This window comes from Rhipicephalus sanguineus, chromosome 2, assembly GCF_013339695.2.
Source record: "Rhipicephalus sanguineus isolate Rsan-2018 chromosome 2, BIME_Rsan_1.4, whole genome shotgun sequence".
NCBI classification, from domain to species: Eukaryota; Metazoa; Arthropoda; class Arachnida; order Ixodida; family Ixodidae; genus Rhipicephalus; species Rhipicephalus sanguineus.
Genome location: NC_051177.1, coordinates 114,596,361 through 114,616,331, shown reverse-complemented (window position 1 = coordinate 114,616,331; position 19,971 = coordinate 114,596,361).

Here is a 19,971-nt window from a genome sequence, read left to right as displayed (position 1 = left end):
ATCAAAAGTCGTGGCAAACACGCTCATTTGTGCTAAGAGCATTACACTGAGCCGTTTGCGCTTCATACGCCTACAAAGTGGTTCGATATTCTGTGTTATTAGCGCATGCCAGTATCAATCAATCAATCAATCAATCAATCAATCAATCAATCAATCAATCAATCAATCAATCAATCAATCAATCAATCAATCTTTTTGATGCTTCAAGAAGATGAATTGTACAAAGCTGAAACTTGATATGAAAGGAAGAGAGAGAAACGAAGAGCAGAGGGAAGGAGGCTAACCAAGCTTTGGCTCGGTTGGCTACCCTACACGTGGGGCGGGGGAATAATAGATAGGATAGAGGAGAAACAAAAAACAAACTAATAAACAAACGCAGGATTTTCAGACAATCATTCGGACTGAGTGCACATTCGGACTGAATGACTTCCTTCGTTTTTTGGCCCATGTGCAAACCCCTCCATCTCTTATGAAGGTGAGGTGAAACGAACTTTATTTGGTCCTGGAGAACCCCGATTAGACAACCCCTCCTATAATGTAGGCCCTTAGTCTTCGTTCACGGTATTTTAAAGCCTATCTTCTCCTCCTGTGCAAACAGGTTACCGTACGCCGTGGGAATCGACAAGCGGCAGATAGCGAGAACGCTTCCTGCACGCCATTCGTTTGATACATACGTACGTACGTGAGTTACAGCTTTCTTCTCTGCGAGATATTATGGGGTTAGTGGCAGCATTTTTGATGCTGAGCACATACTCGAATAAGACGGATAGTTGCGGTGGCAGAGTTACGCGCACTCAGAGCTAATTTGAACGTCTCCTCGACTGTATAATGCACGTTCGTTATGTGTAAGGTATCATTCAATCAATGACGTGCAAAACCGCCATATGAGCTAGTTGGTATCGATTCATCTTGAGAGTAAAGAAGGGGAGGAGCCAAATAAAACTGGGACATAAAGAGGAGACGGACAACACAGGCGCGCACTCGCAACTGGAAGTTGCGAGCGTGCGCCTTTTTGTGCCTGTTTTATTTTGCGCCTCCCCTTCATTACTCTCAAGATGTAAAGTATAAGGCGCGCACATACCGAGTCCACGTCAAATCTTAAAGATGCATTCGCAGTCTGACTGGAAAAAACGGCAACCATGTGCTCGGTGTCGTCTGCTAGCTGTCTGTAGAGTCACCGCTGTATTCTCGCAAAAACACATCGCACAGGCTGTTTCACTTCGCCGCTTCTGCGCAGAATTCCATTTTTCTTCTTTTGATGCTTGGTGTGTTTAGCGTCTTTGTTATATTTTGTTTTTCGTAAAGAGTGATACTCGCACGCACGATGGCTCTTTGACGTGCGCTGTTTGTTTATTTGACATGGTACATGATATACGACTGCGCTGGTGATGAGAAATCGCTGAACAGGAAATGTCGCTCCATCGACATTCTCTGTTCAACGATTTCTCGTCACTTCAGACCTCCATTCTCCCCTGAACGTCTTTCGAGTACGTTCGCTATTGAGTCATAAGCGACTAGCGCGATCATCGCTGTGCTGGTAGTACTGTACAGCAACCATGAGTGCAGTCGGTTTCAACGCTGTTGTCATAGTAACATCTCTACATATAAAAATTTTATAACATAAAAATTTTGACTAGAGCGAAATCGAGAAATGCGAGGGCAGAACAGCTGCCCTAGTGAACAGGACGAGGAGGAGGAGGAAGAAGAAACTTTATTCAGAAAAAAAAATAAATATAATGCAGGCAGTTTGGTCGGGCCCTCAGTCCAGGGCTCCGCTGGCACGAGCGGCTCGCTGAACCTGCTCAAGCAAAGCTATTTGGCTCTGCTTGTACACACTTCCTTAAAAATCAGTTTGCACGATCCCCTGTGTTATGAAATCACGTGCCAGTTCAAAGATGACGACCTGTTTTGCGTCAGTAGTTACCGTTTGCCTTAGAAGGAAACGTATTTTATCTATTTTCTATTGCGCCCGACATAGCAATGATTCTGCTCAAGTGACGGGCCGCCTCGGTTTAGTGAGTGCCTATTCCTGGTCCGAAAGAGTCGCTGACCGCGTGGAACCGCCCTGAGGCGCAGGACAGTTCGCATTCGGTCAAATAAAATTGATACAATCACCATCCCGATCAAATGCAAGTGTCAAGGCTGTTGCGAAATAAGTGGGTTCAGTCGACCACCGATCGGAATCCGAAGATTCACTTTTAGAGATTACATTGCCAGTTCAAATATTTCGGTCTGGCGCCTATCAACTTATTAATGCAAAAGTGGCAACATGTAGAGCAGTTCGCGAACGGTGCTTTGTATTGCGTACCTTGCCTTTAATCCTGCACAGCGCACACCAAGAATTACACAGATCACTTTGCCGCCCTGCTACATTTGGAGGTATTAGCAGAGTCCGAAGCAGGCACACCTCCCACAGCGGGCGCATTATCTCCACTAATCCCTAACTGACGCGTGCGTGTGTTGTAATTTATTCTCCCCTACCGCACTTACACATGGATTCCATAGGTGCACTAACGGTTTATTTTTAGGGGCGAAGCTCCTTATAGCATCACCTGTTCGGTCGTCGCTCCATCCGGCGTTCCCCCGCCGTCGCGTCTCCCGTATCATTCAATAGATGGTGCTGTGACATAGAGCTGCATGCAAACTGCAGTTGGGTGACGATATACCAGATGGCGCTGTCCCATAGAGAGGTGTGCAATGTGGCAGTTGGGCGAATGCACGCTAGATGACGTTATAGGTGCCGCTGCTCTCAGATTGGCTGCTGCGCCCGTTATCTCTCATTCTCCTTGATCGTCGCCGTACGTGGAAGAGTGCGCTTGCCGGATCGTGTTGCTTAGCGGACCATGGACGACGAGGAGCGCCGGGTGCGGAAGGCCGCTGCGTCTCGTGCTCGTCGGCAGGATCCCGAGGTGCGAGCTCGAGAGGCTGCCGCCAAGCGAGCGCAGCAGTAATCAAAGCGGCGTATCGCTTTGATTACTGCTGGGCGAAACCACTGAAGATTTCACGGTGTAAACATGACTGCTTCAGGAGCTTCGCCCAAGATCTTCATTCACCCGTGGATATGCTGTAATTGTTTTGCACGGGCACACAATCAAGGTCAGTAAAGGTGTGAATGAGGACATCGTGGATAGGTCAATTTGTCTTACTAGGAATGCAGGAGAGAAGGGCGTCTCCAATAGGCAGACTGCATAAAAAATAAGGGTAACATAAATTAATCGAACAAACAAGCAGCTAAGCAAACAAGCAAAAATAACTCACATGATCCCTTATGAATTCGCCTAAAACGTCTCGAAGGCGAAAGCCATCTTCTACTTATTTGTGTTCTCAGTCAATGTATTGATTCTCCAGCACCCCCTCCAAAACCTTTCTGCAGCTAACGTGCTTTTGCACTGTCTCCGTGATAGACCCACCTTTGACAAAAAATGAGGCCATGCGATGACGTCATCACGTGGTGTCACGTTGGTGACGTCATGATGACGTTATGTGGCGATGTCATCACGTGATGATGATTGTTTGCAGCGCCTGTTTTGATGCAAACAAGAATGAGATAGGAAGGTCGGAAACAAAGCTAGTACAGGGGCCGTAGTCGGGGACGACCACTTTACGAGCTGTGACCATAATATTGCTTTCAGTGCGCTGACTGGTTGGCCGAGCAAAGGCGGGGAAATTGTCTCTTCAGTAATTGGATACGCGACATTCTACGCCACGCAAAGAGACACCAGGAAGCTTTAGAATGGTGTTTGTATTGAAGCGTTGCTGGGGTGTTTGAGGTATTTTAAAAATAGAGCGTGCGTACACAAGACGATATCACATGATATATGCACTGGGGCAACAAACGCTGAACACAAATCTCTGGGTTCCCTATTTCTAAAACTGCCCATTTTCGCCCAGGGTGGTCATCTGTGTAGACGGCCCTAGAAGAACGTTGTCCTTTTTGCGGATCACAAAACATACCAACTCACCAGGTGGCGCTTCGTAGCTCTCACTTAAAGTTACGGTGCCACCGACATCAGCCGCTAGAAGCACAAAGAAAATGAGGCTCGCGCTTGCGTCCCTCCTCAGGTACAACCACGGTAAGGCGAATGCTACGCGCGCTTATGCCATCTCTATTACGGTCCCTAAATAAATATTTTTATCTAGTGACCTTAATTTCTATAGTGCGGCCATGGTCCGGTCAGTCATTGTTAGTCTGGGAGGGGGAGACGCTAGCGGATTCTCCCTTCTGGTGAAACCACAACCCAGTGTTGCTTCTTCCGCTAGCTAGGCTGTGCATTCTGGCGCTCCTGTCGGATGCGCAAAACTTGAGTGCAAATTGCTTATAACTGCTGGATACTTGAACATTTATCACAACTCGAAGCCTGTAATCTACAATCACTTTTATCTATAAATGACCCGATCAAGCCTGTGTGATCAATGAACTCTCTCGTGAAGAACCGACGCTGTAAGAGGACGATCATAACCGATTCCACACACATCCCAGCTTCGTATTCCAAACTAGGTTGTGCCTTCTGCAGATATATAGGCGACAATGAACATTTCATTTGGGTATGCACATAGTTCAGAAGCAATGATCCGCAGCCTGCAAAGGGGTGGTCTTACGCAGCGGACCTTTGAAGCCGTCGTTTTTCCCGGAGGGCCGGTGGCGACAAGGAAGAGTCCGCAATGGCTGCACATTGCCTTCTGCGAGACACGGGCCAATGAATACCTGTTGACATAACCCTACTATAGGCTCATGGAAAGCTCAGGTGAAAGAAGTGGCGACTACGCATGCCAGGCTAACCACGCCGGCGGCAACATCAACATCACCTCCACCATCAGCTCAACTACCACCAAAATATTTATTTATTAGGCGCGGAGTCGCAACGCTCTGCAGACGCGCTCGTAGGGAGCGTATTTCGCATAGCAACGCGGAAAATTTTTTAATAAGGGTAGTCCAAGCACTGAGGGCACGCAAGCTTCATTGTAGACATTGCGCACGCCTTGTGGCATACATCACCCAATGCTCGGGGTACACTAACATAAAGTCGACTGCTAGATTTTCATGTATATGTCTTATGCAGAAAACCGACCGCTCTGCCTCGCTTCTCAATTAACCAGTTCTGTGCCTGGTGACATTTGTAGGTTTTCATTTGATTGACCTTGAGAAAGCGTAGTGCATTTGTTCTGTCACAGTTTTTACAGCGAAAGCTGTTATGAGATCATTTCACCGGCCGTTTTTGGCGCCGTAGTTGTCCGCCGCCGCCGCCGCCGGTGTCCGTAACCAGTATCGCTCGAAGTAAAAAAAACAGAAAAAAAATTCCAGGATGGAACGAGGTTCGAACCTGGGCCCTCTGCGTGGGATCCCAGTATTCAACCTCTGAGCCATGCCGGTGCTTGAAACTGCTTTGCAAAAAGGTTCTATACAGGCTTCATGTCGGAAACGAACCACATTAGCATATGCAATGTAGCGTAGTAGAAGAGTGAATCAAAAACCAAGCATCGCACAACGCGAATTCTGTAACCAGGCGTCACACAATGCGAATTGCGCAACGAGTAGGTTGTTGAATGCTTCTAACCCATTACAAAGGGCTCTGCCATAATTCTTCGTCGTCATAAGGCACAGCATCAACAAAGTGCGCATAATGCCTTACATGCGCTTAGCAGGTACGACGGCTCTTCGTAGAATGACGAAAAATGGCACAGTGCCTGCTGCCCTACTTCTCAAAAATTACGATTTATAGCGTAGTGGGTTCCTCGCAAGTGCACTTGTATTGGTTGCCAAGGAAGCCCATAAGCGCATGATCCATTTCCTCGGGGTCTTAGTAAAGTTCTTCGCCCCTCCCCCCGTCTCTCTCCCACGTCAACGTATGTTATACGGCATGACGGGAGAGGGAAATAGTGACCGGGCGTCACCCAATGCAAATTACATAACTGGTGGGCCGTTTAAAGCTTCCAACCCATTACAAAGGACTGAGCCATAATTCTTCATCGTCATCAGTCGTCACGTCAACAAAGTGCACATAATGCCTTACAGACGTGTAGCTGGTGCCTCGCTTCTCCGCAGAATGACGAATAATGGCTTAGTATATGACTCCCAAATTCACAAAAATTGTGATTTATGGCGTAGTGGGTACCTTTCTAGTGTACTTGTATTGTAGCCCCAAGAGAGCTTACAATGGGATCTAGAAACGCCGCTCTTCCAGCTTTCGCTCTGACTGTGCTGCGGTTTCAGCACAGGCCTGGCGTTTTTTTGTTCTCGTAGAGGACAGAAAATATATACGCATAAATACGCATAAAAACACAGGCATAAATTTTCCCGCGTTGTCAATGACACCGACACTTTCGACAACGACGTGAAACAAAAAACAACGCCAACAACGCTTCCATGAACTTCGTAATAAACGACTGACACCTTTTCAGGGAAGACTTGTTCACAACTATAGAAGTATAAACGAGGTGTTCCTTTCACACCGCGCCACGTCGAGCCCATTAGCGAGCGCGGTGGGACCAGCAGCCGAGTACAAGGCACGCATCGACAAACTGCCACTCGTGTGGGCAATGCAGCTTCCGCGGACGGGAAGCGGAGCCCGCGCTAAGCATTGCCGTGTTTTATCCCATATCAAACATGCAACGCCCATCGAACCATAAGATGTACTTAGCTCCTTCCACACCGTTGCAGCAGTGTGGGAGTGAGAGGTAGCAAAAAAGCGATGCAGCAACTCGCAGCCGCCAACACGGGGCTACCATGCCGTGTGTGTCCCGAGAGACCACACAAACATGCCCCCCACACCCTCCCCGTCGAGCAGGTCCAGTTAGTTGTGCATAGTGCTAGCTCGTGGTGGCGATGCTTTCGAAGACTACTGCACTTTTTTCTGGGGTTGCAGCAGATGTTTTCCGAACGATAAGCATTGTGCTATCCAAATAAATCAATGCAGAGCATCTCGACGCCGGCTTGCCGGCTTTGAACAAAACAGGAAACCAATAAGCCAACAAAATATAATCGCAGGAAATGACGATTCGAACAGCCTGGTCGCTGTACCCTAACCTAAACACGGGTGAGTTATTCTGTAAATAACCGACTTAGGAAAGCTAAACACGAAATGTAGTGCCTCAGAAGTGTGTGACGCATTGCTCATAGCGTTAAAGCACTTAGGAGATCGGCTTAAATGCGGCGTGTGCCCTGTTCGGTGGTTTTACGGAATGTTGCCTTTCAGCAATAACTACGTTCTTTATTACCACAGCCCCACTAGTATGCCGAAATTAGAGGTACAGACATGTTTCTTAATGATACGTTCTTGAGCGCGTGTGCCATTTACTAGGGAAAAAAGCAAAACTATCAAGAAAGCCAAGCTGACCATTACCGCCTTAAAGGCGCCAACATATACGGAGATCGATCAGAGAGAATTCCTCAGGGCGCTGGCGAAATGGCGTTGCTCGTTCTCTGACGGCTGGCCGATCTGATTCCCAGGGGACGACCCAAAAGCATGTCATCAGGCTGCGCAAAAGAGAACAGCTCTTTGGCAATAGCCGCCACATGTGCTGAATGCGCGAGCTTATTGGTAAAACGGAACAAGCGAGAAGTGCAGGTCTCAAGCACATACTTCTCTGACAACACTCTCAATGATGACAACATAAAGCGATAGAACGCCTCTTTAAGGCGTTCTATCGGGTATCTAGACGTTCTAAGGCGTTTAAGGCGTTCTATCGGGTATTATAGGGTATCTTTGGGTAAGGCGATGCAATTATTGTTGCCCTGGCTAACATTAAGGTTATTTGCAGTTACATGCAATTATTGTTGCCCTGGCTAACATTAAGGTTATTTGCAGTTACAGCATGTATTCCGCCGTTTCCTCTGCGCTGTCGTGTCGTGTTCTTGTGAACCCTTTTCCTGATGCGTAGTGTCAAACTCACTACATACAAAACAAAGAATACCAACAGAAGTTACGTCTTATTTATTTACCCCTTCCTCATTTTCCTTTTTTTTTCTTATTTCTTGCATTTTGTGATAGCGAGAATCTTGCAGCAGAAAACAATAACCTCATATACACCAGAGCACGCCTGTCTCGCACCCAGGCTGCTGGCGAGCTGAGCGGATACTCTCGCACCAAGACGCCGTGCTGGTCGGGCTGCCAAGCCAAGGCGCGTATGGGTTGTGCCAAGTAAACAGGGCAAGCTTCAGTTCTGAGACTTTAAAGTGCGAAAACGTTCCCGTTCACGCCGTTACCGCGTATAAGAGCTCGTCTGGGCACTACTGCGGCATCTTTGGATGCCAAAGCAAGCAGCGCAGTAGGAGAGTATTGCTCAGTGCTGTCTGCGACGATCACAACCCTCCACGGGAATAGCGCCGGTGCGGTTTTCAGCTTCCCTGCGAGTGGATAATTACAATTCAAGCAGAAAACCTAGGAGCCGAGTGAAAATGCGCGAGTAAGTACACTAATTCCATGCACTCTAGTGTCATGCTGGCCTATTCCATTCTAAGAACCTAATTTGCGTGACACGCAGCTGGTTTGAAGGCAGACGCCAGCTTTGTGTAGGGGTGCACCTAATAGCTTTAACCATTTCCTTTGACGAAAATGTAGTGCAAGGCAGTACGTTCTAGCACAAGCAAGCAGCATGCTTTGCCCCTTTCGACGTAGTATCAAGCTTTAGTGCTATTGATAGCATCCACGCCTTCAGGATTTCGTCTTCAAAAGGCAGTAAATGGTACGGTGTTCCTCAACAGCTGGTCAGAATTTCGCGCTTTCATTTCAGTGTTCCATGTCCACAACTTTATTTGAACACGAGCCATCCAGCAGCACACAATACATATATTGGCACGTAAGTAAACAGTACTCGCGCCAGTATCATTTACGTCGCAGGCGTAGCGTTAACTCAATCGGCTAAATTTTCAGCCTATTTACCCAGCACACATTTAATGAAAGACAGCTAGATTCCGCCGATTTCAATATCGGCTTAACTAAGAGTAGCACAGTTTCGTTTCTAAAGCATCATTGTTACAGGATCAAAGTCACGCAGATAGTTTCCAAAGGGGATCTATGAACAGTACTGCAGGTGATACTTTCTGATGGCACGCTTTTGTGAGCAAGACGCATTATTGTAAGAGCGCTCGGGAAACAAAAAGTTTGCCAGATCCCATGCGTTGTGGGAATAATTTTCATGCGAAGAAGTCAGCAAGTACTTCTATACCTGCCAGTTGGGCGTGTTGATATACATTCATGATGGTGAAGCACTAATAGAAACGGAGACCTATGAAGCACTGTGTCCTGTGTTCTTCATAAGCCTCCGCTTCTTTCAGCGCTTCACCATCATGAAAGTACTTTTATGCTGTATTTTATGGCCTTGAGCCAAGCTTTGCGAGGTCGATCGACTTGTTTTTGTAAGTGTAGTAGTTGTGTGCACATCACGGGCTTACCAGGCACGTCGACAACAGAGGCGTTTAAATGGTAACGTAAGGTGTGACGTAACGTCAGCCCTCACGGTAGAGTACATACGTCAGTATTATCGAAAGTAAGTTGCCCTTTATGGTGCAATCATGTGAATACCATACGTACATTTCGTTAGAGTATTTCTCCGGGGTCGAGCAATGTTTCCATATAGCTTGCTGAATCATAGGAATACAAATATAATGTTTATTAGACTGCTATAAAAGCGGAGCCAACACTGGAACCACAGACTTTAATCTGATATGACGTCTGTATAGTAGGAATACATATGCAGTGTTTATTGCCTTCTTGTAAAATTAAGTAGCCAGCACCACAAACACAATTGACGATGCACCGACATTACGCCTGCATAGGCCGTTTTTCAAAACCAGGTTATAGACCTGGCATGGCTCTGTGGTAGAATACTTGAATGCCAAGCAGAATGCATGGGTTAGATTTCTGCTGAGATACTAATTTTTATTCATTCCATTCGTCGGGTCAATGCTGCCGATGTCGGTTTGCACAGGATAGAATGAGGCATGCGAGAGCGGGGGAGCGTAGGAGAGGAGAGGAGGGTGAGGAGGATGCGCAGAGTGGTCACGCCGCACACCACCACCACCGGATTGAACCCCGCCATAGATTCTTCGCATCTAGAAATTGTGAAAGGCTTCCTGTTGTGCCAATAGATGAAGAACTATTCTTACACCATGGACCCAAGTTAGGCAGAAGGAAAGGATGAACGCTGCGCTAATTATCTATACCTCATTTTAACCGCTTAGCTCTTAGTCAAATTCAAAAGACAGTTGTCCGTTGCAAAAAACCCGCCGCGCCGTTGCCAAGCAACCGCCGGCGCCACAGCTGCGCACCACCTAGCCTTGCCGAAGCTGTAGCAACGGAGAAGCTGCCGTCGAGCCGCGCTCAGCGACGGAACCGCCGTGTCCAGCCAACGCCTGGCGTCGGCCTAGCTACCGCGACACCTGATGTGACGTCATGCCAAGCCGCGCATGTGCCGTGTCGCAACTGTGTAGGAATCACGCTGAAGCTACGGAATTGACTAACAAAATTGAGGAGGGCCGAAGCATGTAGGGATGGGTGTTTCAGCTCCGCTAACGTCAAACCTGTGAAAGGGCGAAGCATGCAGTGCGCGCCGGTGTTTCCCACAGCAAAATCACTGCTAATGGACAATGAGAGACAGAACGAAGATTAGACACAGAAACCCGCAGTCCGCTTTTAGTTAACGTGCACGCTGCGAACCTTTATTGTTCAACTACGCACAAGACAGTCTCCCACCGGCACTACATTGCAGGTCAATTTCCAGTGCCTGTATATGTGGGGTGGCCAGTGAACGGTTGCGCAGCGCCAGCAGTCAGTTTATTTCAATGATGAAAATCGCCAGCAGACGCTGCCTGCGTCGGCATTGTCTCTCGCGCGCGAGGATGCGTTCTCGATCCTTGCGAGTTGGTAGTTCAGCGTTCATTGCAGAAAGCGCGTTTCCATAGTCAACGCGCGCCGTTCGCTCTCTCTCTCTCTCGCCACACGGCGTGCGCTGATGCCTTTGCGCCCTCTCTTGCGCTCGAGCAAATAGACCGTCACGACAGCAGGCGACGATGCACGCCGACACGCCGAGACCCTAAGGTGCTTCGCCCCTAAAACCGCGCCAAGTTTAAAATAAGTGTCTGGCTAGGCAATGTTTACGCCATAAAATACGGCAAGCTACTGCGCATGCGCGTGTCTTCGAGGATCGCTGTAAAGGAGCCGCGCTTAGTCGTGTCGAGGCAGTTTCTGGCCATGAAGCGTCCGAGGAAGGTCCGTACACCGTAAGAAGAAGCTGCTTACCGCGAGGCTCGGCGTGCCGCGGAACGAGAACGTGTCCGTCAGCGGCGATTAGAACCTACCTACGTGGCCCCAAGAAGAGGCGACGATGGGCAGATCCGGATTATGCTCGGCGTGAGAATGAAATGGAAGCGGCAAGGAAACGAGCCAGGTGCAGTCAACCCGGAGTTGGGCGAGCCGAGAACCAGCTGCGAAAGGCCCGTGCTTCAACCCGTGGAGCCAGTGCTAGGTTTGCGCGCGAGTTCCTGGCCCTCGAGTTCTGTCATTCGTGCAGGTTCAGTATAGACTACGGTTGACTATGGTTTAACGTCAACTTATCTACGATAATCTTTGTGTGGTGTGCAGAAAAGCGTCTAAAGGCCTACCGAGTTCCAGGAGAAGAGAGACCGATGCGAACTGAGGTTGTACATGACGTGCCAGGACACAATTGTGCGTGGGGGTGTTCCTCAGCTTAGCGTCACCAATGGCTTTGTGTATCCGGACAAGCATGCGTCACTACCGCGACTCAACGAAGTCAAAGAGTCAATGGTATCGCCGCCGAGGACACCGTTGATGAACACTGGGTGTCTCACTCATGGTTACTGGCACTATGGGATACGGGGACAAGTGATTAACGGGCCCATCGACATCAAGAAACTCTTCAGTTGCTACCGCGCAAATGTTCCCGAAGATGCCGCTGTTGGTGTGCACCTGAAGCGGAGACTGCTTGCCAAGCCAGTGTACAAGTCTGGCATGGTTTGTAAGAAACGGATATACGCCTGGTTGGAGTACTTGGTCGAGACGTCGATTTTGGTGAATCCAATAAAGATTTTGCTTCGAAAAATTACATTATGTCAAAAATATCGTGGGCGAGGGTACATCTTAAAAAATCAGGAAGCTTGCACTCGCGCGCAAGACTTGATAGCAGTGAAGCTGGTCGATCCAAGGGCCATAAATAATGTAAGGCCAACCTAGCAACAACCAAGTTCACCTAGCACCTTGAGCCAAGTTCAAACCTAGCAGCAGCCAAGAAAGGCCCTTGCATCGATCAGTTTCGCTGTTATCAAGTCTTGCACGCGAGTGCAAGCTTTTTCATTTTTTTTAATGAGGAAAAATAACGCGAAAAATACTGATCGGTTCTTGTTTCGGTGACTCATTCAACATGAATTTAGACTTCAACTGCGCCAGGGTTTTCTACGGCTTTGCAGCTCGACTTGTAAATAATCTTGTTTCAAATTTCATTGATATTTGATTTCTGTATAATTTGTGTTCTTTCACCGAGTATAAGGTTTTATCTAGGTTTAAGGTCGTGCCTTGGCTTCGAAAACCCCGAGTCCGAAGCCGGAACGACTTCGCAAATTCAAGGCATCAAAAGCGCGAAGACTTCAAACCACTGATATCGGACTGAGAAGAAGAAAAAAAGAAAGGATTTCATCCGCTTTTCTATAAATTGGAAAAGCGTCTCTTTATCTCCCTGTGAACAAATATAAAAATTGAATATAAGGCGCGTAGGGCTCTCCAAATATTTTTTTCTTTTCTTTCTTTAGTGTTCATATCTAGATGACCGTAATGCCGGATCTTCGAATAAGAATGTTATCGGAATGGAGGCGTACGGGGACTGAAAGGATGACGGGCTCTGCGTTTTATTGTCATTGCCGTTTCTTTTCATTATATTATGGCGTGCTTTAAGTCCTATTTTCTTTTGCCAGAACACTTTCTATCTTTCGCTTTGGCGCTTTTGTGAGAAGGGTCAATAAGTGAAGCGTGAGGGTGAACGAACCCTTGTTTGCCGGAGCTTGCACTTCTGCACCCGATTTCATTTTTTTTTCACAGCTATAAAAAAAGAACGATTCTTTCTTGTTCAAAAACTTCAAAACCTACTTTTCCAAACTCACGATGGGCACAAGTTTCACATCCTCTTCATTCTTGCCCTGATGTTTGTGCTTTACTGCTAGATTTCTGGCTTTCAACGCCGGCGAGTTGATAGTTGCGCCACGTCAGCTGCTTTAACGTGAGATCAAGGATCTATCCACATTTTTCTTAAAGGAGCACTGACATTATTTCGAGGCACCCCAAAACGGACATTTCTTACTTCCATGACGTGCACTATCAACGCTCTCCACACACCGGAGCTATACAAGTATAAAATACGAAGGATATTCGAAATGTAAGAGCCGTTTCATAATATTGAAATATTTAAATGTCAGAATAAATATTTATTATTAGATGCGAAGCATCTTATGGCGGAGTTCAATCCGGTGGTGGTGGTGATGGTGTGCCGCGTGACCACCCTAACTGCCTATGCGCAAACCCTCTCCACACACCTCCTCTCCAAACACCTCCCTCCACCCATATCCCCTCTCCACTTTCCCTCTCCCCCTTTCCCCTTTCCCATTTTCCTTTCCCATCCTCTCTCTACCCTCCCTCTCCACTCCTCCTCTGTAACGCGGGCTCGATATGCCGAAACACTGCTTTGCATCGCCACATGGTCCGCTTTAGCGGGAGCTGGTATGATTTTTTTTTGTGCGGCGTCATCTGTTAATTCTTCCCGAAGGTACTGAAGTTATTGTTCAGACTCAGCAGTCTACTTTTTGGGGAACGCGAACGACAATGTCTGCGTAAATCGTTGCTCCCGCCTGTTGTGAAGTGTGAGGTGTAATTCGAATTTTTGCTGGCAAAAGGATCATCAGTTTCTCAAATTTGTGGGGAGTTGTGGCTAGTATATGTACCTTAAGTGATGAATGAAGTAAAGGTCAGAAAATGGTGTCGAGACCTCATGAATGCACGCACATATGTGCACGACGAAGAGCGCAGTGGCAGGCCCAGAGTCCAGACCAATGAAATTCTTCAACAACTGGACTGGGAATTCCGATTGGATGGACGACTGTTGTTAGCGGTCTGTCGGATGAATTTCCTCTTGTGGGCGGCACTGCAATTTGCACGTTTGTAACTGAAGAGCTCGGATATCACAAATTGGGAGCACGGTGGGCACCAAAAATGCTACCGACCAACTCAAACAGCAAACAATTCTCTGGCGCCGAACCTCTATGCACAGGGACTAACCAAACTGGTGCAGCGATACGAAAAGTGTAGAGACGTTAACGGTGATTGTATAGAAAAGTGAAGTAGGTTTGCGAACCTACTTCACTTTTTGTGCCCAAAAGTGAACTAAACCAGTCCATAAAATCTTTTACTAACAAATATTTATTTTTTGAGACCAAACGGCCCTTAATTTTTGAATAACCATCGTACTTTACTTTGGTGTTAAAGTTTTCGTCACCCAGCTTCTGCAAGTCAGCCCCATCGCAATGAACATTACCACGACGAGTCAACACAGTTCACTGGGTTTGCTAAGTCTGCGTTCTGCATGCAGTCTAAATCGCAGAAATCCCTGTCAGTTTCGCTAGACGACAATTCACTCATCGTTGTTGGCGTGAACCACATATGACAGAGCTGGGGCCAGTATTTGGCAAGTCGCAGTCTTCCGGTGACGTCATACCTGTGCTGACACGTCAGTGCCAAGCCGCTCCCTCGATACCGAAACCGAAATGGCTTTTTTTTTTCAGGTAACGGTATTAAATATGTATTCACAGCATTCCCGAACCCTACGACAGTGTTTTTAGGGTCTCGGCACCCGTCTTTTTATTTAGAGCAACAAGCCGAAATATTTAAATGTCGTGTCAGTACTACTTTAACCCGATTAGCATTCTCTGCAAACTTCGTTCCCTTTACGGTAGATTTATGCGTCCGCATTTAGCCATTTCATGCGAGATCTCTTTAGCTCTAATTTTGGCATCCTGCCAGTGCACTGTATTACGGGAAGAGCACAGCACTTTTGTGTTGAGGGAAACGTGTTTGAAACTAACCTTGGCGCCAACATCTGGTCACTCACTATGTGACGGTGTGTGTGTGTAGAATCTTCGCTAAAGAAAAGACTTTTAATATCTTTCTGGAGGAACACCGTTCTATGAGTATTCATCGTTTCAGGCAATACAATTCACCCGCCGTGGTTGTTTAGTAGGTAAGGCGTCGCTCTGCTTGGGTCAAGGACGCAGGTTCGATTGCCGGCCATGGCGGCCGTATTTCGGCGGAGATTTACAGGGACCGACAACTCACCTTTCTCGACCCACTTTTTTTACGGCGCGACAGAAAGCTCACCCTTCGCAGTGTTTGTAGAGTTAATCCCAAAAGCCCGTAGTTATTTTACAAGCAGTATTTTTCTATCCGAAAGGCTTTAAACACGCACACACCTTTCCTCCAGCAACGCTGAGAATTGATAGCGATGCCACCAGCACTTCTCGCGATTTGTGAAATCTATCGTTGTTCTGCTTTCGCAGGACTTGCGGTAACTATGCTTAGCTACTTTTCTTTATAGCTTTTTAACTATTCTCGAAAATAACAAGCTGTTACAATGAGATGATGTGTCAATATACACCTTCCCTGTATCTGTACCGCGTTGTGTGCGCATGCGTCCAAGGTTGCCTGCGACGTGTCATGGGTGGCTTGTCCGGGCGTCGTTACTCTCTCGATGCACGAGCCAAGCCAAGTCATCGAAAACGTCACTACTCATATGCGCGGCCGCTCCGAGTAGCAGCGCGCGTCATTTCGGAGACAAAGCGTAGGTAGCAAAACTATGTCGCTCCAAAACCTTAGCGACCTGGAAACTGCGTGCACGGTTGCATGAGCACGCTGAAAAGTCGCTCAAGACGCGCTCACGAGCATCGGATCATTACGTCACGCGAAGGCAGCGCCACATTATGGCACACTACTAACGCAGGCATATATGTACATTTTTATGGAGTAACACTTTTTAATATGAAAAAACGAACAATATTTCAATACTAACAAACAAATCGTCGACTGCGTACAGCAATCAACGGTCACGTGGTTCGACGGATCGTTCATGTTCTTGCTGCCAGAGGCCCCACAGGTCATTTTTAGCAACTTTCAATTAAGAAATAAAAATATAAATCTATCTCTCACGATAAAAACAAGGGTTCACTTGAGTCAATGCGATGGGCAATCTTTCCATCAGTGGAGCAATCTCCACTGATGGAAAGCGCTCTGTGTGTCGTCTTCTTGTTCCCGTCTTTGTGCGCTTAACGGTTTCATAATGTCAGTGTACCAACTAGCTCGGACCCAGCCTCTTATTCAGAGCAATCTCATTTCACGTTTTGGGCAGTTGTAGAGTCCCTTTAAAGCAAGAACGTCCGCGTATTTAGATTATGTGTTTCCGCAGGCTGAAATGATTCCTTAGTCCCCACTATGATGTGTCTCTATATCATATCGTGGTTTTGGGACTTAACACTAGAAATTTTAGCGTCAGATTTTAACAGTATTGTTGAGGCAAATGAGGTGAACCGAAGGTGCATTTGCCCGACCATAATGCCAGGCTATCCTCTCCTGCAGGAAACACTTGTTTAAAATAACCATTCTTGTCTGAATATATGTGACAAGACACGCGCCTGTTCGTCAAGGTGGCGCCGAGGGATGGCGCAGTATGTCCACTGAAGAGCGCAACAGAGGGGCTAAGCTCAGTACATTCCTGATGCATGGCGCGTTTCAGTGGTGGCTAAGGGGCGTTGCTACATTGATTTATTGCAAGTAGCAACTACAATCATATTTAGATAGTTTCTTCCCAAATTTAATTATTTTACCTTTAACATTCATCTCTCTCATGAAGAGGTGTAGAAAAGTTGCCGTCCAAAGCTTTACCTTTCAATGCAGGGCTCCTTTATCTGGAAGATGTGATCAACAAGTCGGAAGCGTGTGCATCCTGTTTCTTCATTAATTTGATTTGAGTGTAGGAAAAATTGTGTAAGTGATAAAAATTGACTGAAGAGAAAGCACTGATTAAAAAAAAGAAAGAAAGAAACTATTGCAAACACTCCCGGAAGTAATGCCACACTTCTGCGAATGAGAGGTCTTTTGAGATTACTGTATTCCGTCCTCATTTTGATCCGGCTGTCATTATATTCCCAACAGTCTTGGTTCTTAGACAAAACGACTTGATGAAGATAAGCGCAAAGAATGAACGGAAGGTCGAGAGTCTGTGTATTCTGATCACAGTATGGTAAGTAAATCACTCTAAGCTTTGTTTCTTTTTTTTCTGCTCTGCCGCCATCGAGGTATAATAAACAATTACAAGAATTAAAAGAAGACCCGTTTCTGGCCAAGCGCTGCTGTCGACGGTAGGTGGCGCGGACAGGCAGCTTGGCACGCGCTCCCGCGTTTCGCATACTTATGCTCACGGGTGTGCGTGTATGTGTAACTTTATTGTATGCATACCTTCGCTCACCGCTGTACGTGTATCTTGGATTGCAAAGCAATCCAATCTCACATTTTCTTTGCAGTGTTCAAATGTAGCTGTGAAATGGATGTTCACATATGTGCCTCCGCGATGACACCTGTTTCTGCTTCTTTCATTTCATCCGCTAATCTCGGTCAACCGGTGTAGGGTAGCAAACAGGACGCGCATCGGTTAACCTCGCGGTCATTCCATCCTCTCGTTCTGCTATTACTCTGCACTCTTGGATGGAATAAATGTACACCAGTGAGGAAACGTATACCGACCACGGGAGCGCGTGGCCAACAGCCTCTGCGCGACATTTCCCCGACGTTAACGGCAATCTAGAGTAGCGATGCGCCAGACAAGTGCCTCCCTTAAATATCGATGGCCTATTTTCCCACCGGGCACAAATACTTTCTATCTATTTTCTTTTTAAGACGACGCCCTTTTCAGCAATCATACCTACGTACCTCTGTCTTGACAGGAGTATGGAGCCTATCAGTCGCAACCCTTCGTAGAAACTGATCTATACCTAGCGGTGCGCCACTGTGCTATCTAATTAAAAGGGGTAGACGTGTGATGGCCTTACGCCTAACTACAGACGAGCGCTCTGTGTTAAAACAACCAGCTAACAATTCGCTGCGCTGCACTAGTAAATTGATATGCCAGCGAATTACAAGCAGAACAGTTTCTAGCCAAGCGCTGTTTTCGACTCTAGGTTGCCCGGAGAGGCAGTGTGGCTCGCGCTCCCGGGTTTCGTATAGTTATTCTCACGGGTGTACGTCTATGTGTAATTTTATTGTATGTATACTTTTGCTCACCGGTGTACGTGTATCTTGGATTGCGAAGCAATCCAAATTCACGTACAGAGTCGCACACATACAAGTCAGAGCCTTATTCATTCACATACAGGATCTCGATGTCATAACGTGCACAGTAAATAGCGGTAGCTACGAGCTAGAGTGCCTCGATGCTCGCGCCCCCGCTTAGAGGGGTGTCAGATTTTGAAAGGGCAGATGCCGCCTCCTCGGCCTTGGCGGCAGCGTGGCCGCCATTTTGAATCGCCCGCCTGGTCAGGAGTATGAAACTTCGCGGTTTTTCTGTCCCGTGGCTGCAGCGATCCTAATGTTTGGGGGCTGTACTACCTAGGAGCATAAATGAACGTTGCTGTTTCATATTACATTTATTATCAGGTTACTTATTAACTCCGAAGTTTTTATTACGCATGTGAACCTATAGGTTGCAGTTCGAGATTGCGAAAATACGAGCGCCACCCGGAATGGAAAACGGGAACTGTGCCGTCCTATCTCTCACGGCGAAAAAGGGGCGTTTCTTGTCGCGTGCCCATGTATGCTACGGCCTACGGTGTCCTAAAGGCCGCTTTTACAACCGTAAAGTTTGTTTCAGCGAAACCGTTCCAAGCTTCAGCCAAACAGACGCTTGAATGGATTCGCGCCGTCATCAAAAATCATGCTGTGCTTAGTGGTGTCGAAATTTTTCCCGCCACACCGGCATAAAATTCTTTCGGATCCCGGCGGACGAAAGGTACGATCTCCATGCTGCTCGTTTTCTTTTTCTACGCTTGCACGGTATATTAGGCTGCGACTTTTGTATGCGGCAAAAAACATAAAATATTCAAGTTGTGTTTTTACTGTATGAATGGTACGTTTAGGCAATAAAACATTCAAACTGCTCTTTATTCCTGTCTAATTTATGTGTACACGTAAACAAAAACAAAGTTTTACATAGAATAAGTGGTGAAACAAAAATGGATGGGCAAACCTTCATCAATCAGAATGCAATGATTGTCGTTTTGATCATGTGGCGTGTTGCGGAACAGGAAGAAGGTCGCACGCTCACCATCTGTACACCTTCGACTCACTCAATTTGGCTTGCTGGTGCATCCCAATTGAATTTGGCGCTAAATAGCCCCCTCCACCCGCCACTCGGATCCTCAGTCCTCATCAAGATGGCGTCCCCCAGTGCGTGTCTGTAATGCGCCGCCATGTTTTCGTACCACCCCTAAACACCAGGCCTTCGTCTGGCGCTGCAAGCGAATATTGCGCTCCATGGATGGTATAGGAAGTTTGACTCCCCTGGCCTGGTCACTTGTGCGTTGCGCGCGTGTTGTTAGGTCGGTGCCGCTTTCCCTCCAGTTTTATGCGCTCGCTACCGTCACCATGGCCGTGTGTTGCGCACCGCAGTGCACCAATCATTCAGGAACCAAAGAAGGTTTCTTTGGACAGCAAAAATCAAACCCGACAAGTGGCATTCCACGAACATAATCCATTTGCAAGGTAACCTTCCTGCTCGTATTTCGAATTGACGTGCAAGCAAAACATGTGCCGGCGTCAACCTTGCGTAAGAAATGGACACACTGATATCATCTGTATGCTTAAAAGATTTTAGTTCACGTGTGTATGAATTTTGCAATTTACTTCGTAAACATTCCTTACTGCACACAGTTGG